Source organism: Panthera onca, chromosome D2 (genome assembly GCF_046562875.1).
Source record: "Panthera onca isolate mPanOnc1 chromosome D2, mPanOnc1 haplotype 2, whole genome shotgun sequence".
NCBI lineage: Eukaryota > Metazoa > Chordata > Mammalia > Carnivora > Felidae > Panthera > Panthera onca.
Window position 1 is genome coordinate 36,506,850 of NC_138349.1, and position 7,304 is coordinate 36,514,153.

Genomic DNA, 7,304 nt, shown 5'->3' on the forward strand with positions numbered 1-7,304 from the left:
GAGAAACCCTTTTCCCTCCTCCTGAAGTCCATTCCGTTGTTTAATAATGGACTTGCCGAGAAGAGGGAGAACTGACCAGAAGACCTCGGAGAAAGCGTCATTTTGCCAATCAGAACGCGTGGTGCCCAGCACGCTGCTTAGTCTTGCGGTCGACATCTGCAGCCACGAGATGGCAGGGCTCTCTCTGGGACGAGCGGTAAGCTCCAGTAGTGGTTTAGCCAGACACGTTCGACAAGGGAGGTGCAAAATTAAAATGGGTCGGTTTTCCATCTCCTAAGTGTACAAGGTGGTGTAATTCCCACACATTTGATGTTTCCACATTTTTGGACCTCGTATAAATGAACTTTTGAAGACTGATAAATCAATTATCCGACAACGTAAAATTGTGGAACTATAGTTTACATCGGTGCTTCTCAAACCGTGCGGAAGGCCAGTCTAACTTCCACCCCATCCTATAGTACCTTACCCCACCTCCTAATTCTTCGCGGACCAGTCGTCCAGTCGTGGTGCCTTGTGAATTACCGGTGAGGAGCTCCTGCCTCAGAAAACTAATTTGACAACAACCGAATTGCCCTACACTCGACTGAGTAAGAAGACACCACTGATTGGGGGCTTGGGTATCCAGACAATACTAAAGTGCTGTAAACGTTTCTAAACATTTTCAATTTCAGTACTTAAAACAAGGTAGAATCAATGGATCACACCTTGATTAGTCCTCTTTTACATGATTTCTTTCCTGATTTCAGAAGGGAATTTTAAGAGGGATCTGTTCCATGTAGTAGCATGCAATTCTCCTTTTGTTTAAATTTTATAAAGAAGAAATATTTTGCTTTTTCTCATACTTGATATTTCCTCAGAACAGAAGAATTTTTTACTTCTGCAACTAGAACAAGGTCATAGAAACTGTTTTTCATCAAAAAAATCTAGTGTTAATTTTGCAAGATCATACAGGCATCTTCACCTATGACCACAAAATCTAGATTGGTTAGAAATAAGATTCTTTGATGCCAGCATTAGGCTAAAGAGGGCTTCTTTGAAACTCATGGTGTTCTTATTGTGAACTGTACCATTTAGACTTTTTCACCTTCATCCTGGGCCTAGGTGAAGAGGAACAGAAGGGGAGGGGAGAAAGAAAATGAATAGATAACAATCACTGAACCCTTTACAGAGGGCCAGCTAATTTGGCCAGCCAGTTTGGTAAATCTTACTTATATATCTTATTCAATTTTCAAAGCAACTGTGAATTAAGTACTGGTTTTTTTGTTTTGTTTTGTTTTGTTTTAGCAACATCTGCACTTTACATCTGAGAAATCTATGGCTCAGGTAATAGTGATAGATAGAACTACATGTAGATACGGGCAGTTTGGTTCAGTTTTCACTTCGCATACAGTCAGCTGGGCAGAGCAAGCAGTGAAGAGAGTTGGATGGTGGGAAGGAGGGAGCGAGAGAAGAGAAGGGGAAGGAAGAAAAGAAAGGTGGGTCGGAGGGGAGAGGAAAGAGGAAGTAGGGAGTGAGAGAGAAGGGGAGGAAGGAGGTGGAAGAGGAGCCGGAGGAGTGGGAAGAGGCAAAGATAGGGGAGAAGAATAGGGAAGAAGGGTCAGACCTTGGCCTGCAGGGGAAGCTGAGGCAGCAAGGATCTGGAATTTGAAGAAGACCCTGAAAATTTCTGCCTGGAAAATAATACTACTGCATAATTTATGTACTTTGTGTCCATTATCTGACTTATCCAATTTTATCCACTTCCACTTTGTATCCATTATCTGATTAATACTCATAACCAGCCAATGAGGGAGATATTGTTATTGCTATTATATCTGGAGATGGATGGCTCTTAAGTCATTTCCTTTTCTTTGGGGAGTTTAAAAAGAGGGGATGGCTTTTGACATCCAAAGCAACTTTTGAGCCCTTCTCAGTCTCTCCAAAGACCTGTCTTTCTCAAGCTGGTCCCTAAAAGTCAGTGCGTGTTCACTAGCCTTTGACTCTCTCTTTTCATTTGTTCCTCTTTCCTGGGTGAGCCAAGAAACACTCCACTGGGCCCCTGTCCTCTGACAGCTTATGGCTGAGGTGGGCAGCAGGGGAAGAAAGCAGTACTATAACATGATTTGTACAGGTGTATCAGGAGCATCTGGCAGGGTAAGGGGGAGTTTGGGGGATTTGGAGGAGATGAAGGACAGTTTCCTGGAGAAGGGAATGCTTGATTTCGATTTTGATACATGGAATTGAGAAGTAACAAGATGCAGAGGTCTGGGGTATATCCAGAACTGGCACAAAGTAGGCGGTGCTCGGTCAAAATTTGCAGATTTAATCAATGAACCCATGAGCTCTTGTTCTCCTTCATACCCACGTCATTACAGCCATAGCTGTCAGATGTATTCGGTTATCTAAATACGTGGCCAGAAATTCACTGAACTGTGCATCTAATGCACTGGTATGATACACCAGCAACCCCCAAAGAACCCCCTTTCTTGTTCCCAGTGATGGAGCACTTACAGGAGCTCCTATGCAGTCCTTCCTCTAGGTAGACTTGTATTTGCCCCCATTCACCACATGGCTGGTGAGTCTGTGCAGTGAGCAATCTGCCCAACTTTTCACAGAAATTTTGATAAGGCATACTAGAGGAGGTAATTGCTAAACCTCGAAGTCTAATGGGACTCCATAAGACATCACCAATCCAGGAAGGCTGTATCAATAATTCCCTCTCATCTTCTTGTCTTCCCATAGAAAACCCCATTACTGACCTGATATCTTCAGAATTGGTCCATCTTCTGAGCTGGGGTAGTCTATCTCTGTTTGCAATGTTAGTTAGTTTTTTATTTATTTATTTTAATGTGCAAGTGAAATGAAAGAGAAAAAAATTTTTTTATATATGTACTTCTATCAAAAGTTTGGAAATGAAAACCGGATGGAGAAGGCTGGTATGTTATAAAAATTAGCATTGTGAAAAATAAAGAATATTCTTATGTCTTTAAGATGCAATGTATACCTGTGACAAAAAAAAAAAAATACAACTTAAGAAGACATTAGGAAAGAAAGTGAAGGAAGAACTGGTATTTGGAAAAGATGTGTAATGATAAACTTAATGAATGGAAAAAGGACTTGAAATTTCAACAGGATTGGTTTTTTTTTTAATTTTTTTTAAATGTTTTTTATTTATTTTTGAGACAGAGAGAGACAGAGCATGAACGGGGGTGGGTCAGAGAGAGAGGGAGACACAGAATCTGAAACAGGCTCCGGGCTCTGAGCTGTCAGCACAGAGCCCGACGCGGGGCTCGAACCCACCGACCGTGAGATCATGACCTGAGCCAAAGTCGGACGCTCAACCGACTGAGCCACCCAGGCGCCCCAGGATTGGTTTTTTAATACAAGTAAAATAAGTGATTGTATTAGTCAAGGTCTCTAAAGAAACAGAACCAAAAAAGTGTGTGTATCCACATATCACATGAGGAATTGGCTCATGGGATTATGGAGGCTGACAAGTCCCCACAGTGGCGGGTGGCAAGCTGGAGACCCAGGAGAGCTGATAATGTAGTTCAGTCTGAAGGCTGGCAAGCTCAAGGCCAAGAAAGAACTGATATTTTAGCTTGAGTCCAATGACAGAAAAACAAACAAACAAACAAACAAACAAACAAAAACATTGTCCCAGCTTGAAGGCAGTCAGGCAGGAGGAATCCTCCCTTATATGAAGAAGGATCAGAACTTTCTATTCAGGCCTCCAATAGAGGATGAAGCCCCTCTATGTTAGGAAGGTTAATTCTGCTTTACTCAGCCATCTGATTCAAATGCTAATCTCATTCAGGAAAAAAAAAAAAAAAAAACCCTCATACATACCCATAATAATGTTTGCCCACATATCCCGTGGCCCAGTCAAATTGACAGATAAAATTAATCATCACAGTGATGCTGCCTTGAAATTGTTGCATATTAAGTGAAAACAAAAATTTCCCTGGCAACAACTTTTTAACCAAAGGCAAGTTTACAAAGAATATTTATTGAAAACAAAAGAACAGGTCCTGAACAGAAATTAGCATTTGCAAACATAATAACTATAAATTCTATTGCTCAGTATGTTGGAAATACAGCTTGGAACTTGCAGGATAAATTACATTTAAAAATCAAGTTATTTGGGGGGTGCCTGGTTGGCTCAGTCAGTTAAGTGTCCAACGTCGGCTCAGGTCATGATCTCATGGTTCCTGAGTTCAAGCCCTGCATCGAGCTCTGTGCTGACAGTTCAGAGCCTGGAGCCTGCTTTGGATTGTGTCTCCCTCTCTCTCTGCCCCTCCCCTGCTTGTTCTCCCTCTCCTCAAAAATAAATAAACATTAAAAAAAATTGTTAAATCAAGTTATTTGGGGCATTTTCTATTGCAGTTGATAATCAAGTAGATATATAAAGGCTATTTGTGTTGTTGAAAATTTCGATATGACTAAATATCTTCTGGAAATGGTGCCCCAAAAAAGGCACATCATTAGGAAGTGGCTTATTTTTATGTTTGGAGAAGAATTTTGAGAATTTTTAAGTAGATTTGTCAGAATTGGTAACCATGACTACAGATGGGATTCCTGCAGGGGTCATTTTTAACATCAGACTTATGAAACATAAGCACAATGTCACAAGATTTTCTCAAGACATAGAATTTTAGCCAATTTATTGTACCATTGACTAGAAACTATTTTGAGCTCTAAACTTAAATACTGTACAAATAATGGCTATGGTAGTTAACCATGGCCCACACATAGTTCGTGCTCCAAATAGCTGTAAATGGATGTAGTGGACACTGAGAAAATCTTGAATTGCAGAAAGACATCTACTTATTAATGTTATCAAGGAAAATCTCTCCTGACTCATCAGTGAAGACTGGACCAGATTTAGTTCTATCTCCTTTAAATATTCTGATTCCCTGCCCCCACCCTTCTCCTTTTAAAAAAAGCATATAGGGGCACCTCGGTGACTCAGTAGGTTAAGCATCTGACTCTTGATTTTGGCTCATGTCATGTTCTCATGGTTCATGAGATCGAGCCCCGCATCAGGCTCCATGCTGTTAGCATGGAGCCTGCTTGGGATTCTCTCTCTCCTTTTCTCTCTCTCCTCCCCCTCTCAAAATAAAGAAATAAATAATTTTTAAAAAATAATTAAAAAGCATGTAAACTGATTTTTTCACGTATAGCAAAATTGTGCTTTTGGTAAACTCATCTGGCTGGGAATAATCTAGGTCATTTTCTGCATAGAAACTGGTTTCCTGGTATGAAAATTATGGGCTAACCTCATACTGTAGCATCGAGACTATGATCCAAAAAAAGTACTCTGATGCAAACATGTAAACTTTATGATAATACCACTTAACTTGTCCTTTTCAATTAATATCATTAGTAGGAATGAAAATTACACAAGGAAGTTTTGCTATTTAAGGACCCATATTACAGCCTCAATCTGGCATCTTGGCCTAGAAAACTTAAAATACATATGTGATATTTTACAGAAAATGTTTGATGAGCCCTTCTTGAAATCATTGTTCCACAAGGGTTCATGTCCTCTCTTCCATCTCCTAGCCAAACCTGGGGTCACTTGAAAATTTGTGTGTGTGTGTTTTTTTAGGCTTATTATTGTCACAATAATTGAGAGATGGGATAGCTGATACTAGCTTTAGCAGGAAGGGTCCAGGGACGCTAACTACCCTGCAGTGTATGAGAAAGTCTCGTACTATGAATACTTGTTCCTCGCCTGGCATGGGTAAAGCTTGTTTAGCATTTTTTTTCCATCTAGAATCTAAATAGGTTTTATATATAAATGCACAGCAATTTTTTTCACAATTTTTATATGCACAGAAGATTCCAGGAATGTAACTATTGAGTAAACAGAGGGAAGACTGTACTTTACTTTGCTTGGAATTAGGAGTTGTTGGAACTGCAAGAGAACTATAAGAGCTGTTACTAATTTCAAAAAATCATGTCATTGCAGTAACACTGCTTTTGTTATTTGGGTTGACAATGCAGCACACCTGTATCACTCCACACTTTTTTTTTTTTTAATTTTTTAATGTTTATTTACTTTTGAGAGAGAGAGAGAGAGAGAGAGGCAGAGTGCGAGTAGGGGAGAGGCAGAGAGAGAGAGGGAGACACAGAATCTGAAGCAGACTCCAGGCTCCGATCTGTCAGCACAGAGCCCAACGCGGGGCTTGAACCCACCAACCACGAGGTTATGACCTGAGCCAAAGTCGGGTGCTTAACTGACTGAGCCACCCAGGTGGCCCTATCACTCTGCATTTATAGCAGTTACATTTATAGTTACTCACTTATATACATATTACGTATATTACCACACGTACCCTTATATACATACATATATGTATATCATCATCCTATATATAATATCTAATATGTGTTAAATAAGTTTATATATTTAGCCTAAAGGCTAAATTTTAAGTCAAGTGAAAAATATTACATGTACATTAGAAGTGCTGATGATATTCAGTTAGTTATCTTAATTCTAAATTTAAATATATTAGAACCTAAACATAATTATTAGAAAAGTGTCCCACATACTTGTGGAACCTTGTCCCCTTTCCTCCAGTCTACTGATGAAATTTGTACTTGAACTGCAATGTTGTCTCTGTGAATTCTTTGGTTTTCCCAGTCAGATCCAGCGCCTATTTCCTATGGACTCCCACATCTTCAGTTCAGACCTATATTATGAGGCTTTTCATATAGTACTACAACTTGGAGTATTAGACACTTAATAAATGTTGACTCAACCAGAGTGAATGATGCTTTTATGGGTTTTTCTTTAAACTGCTTTAGATTAAAGAACTTCATTTTTCTTCTTTTGTATATTTTTCAATATTTATTTTGAGAGAGAGAGAGAGAGAGAGAGAGAGAGAGAGAGAGAGTGTGTGTGTGTGTGTGTGTGTGTGTGTGTGTGTGTGCACGAGCTGGGGATGGGTAGAGAGAGGGAGAGAGAATCCCAAGCAGTTTCCATGCTGCCAGCACAGAGCCTGACGAGGGGCTCGATCTCACCAACTGCGAGATCATGACCTGAGCCGAAATCAAGAGTGGACGCTAAACTGATTGAGCCACCCAGGCGCTCCCATTTTTTAGTTAGTCCTTCAGGTTCAGCCTGTGAAAGACAACATTGTTGAATTTGTTCCCTGACAGAAGCTTTCCATGGAGGTTTTCTCTTTGTGAAATTTGTATTGAGGAACAGATTTCCCACTAGGGGGTGGGCATGTACCGCTTATATTTCAAAATGGTCCTAGTATGAAAAAATTGAGCAATTTAAAAATAAACAAGTGTTCTTGGATCTGTCTGTTCTT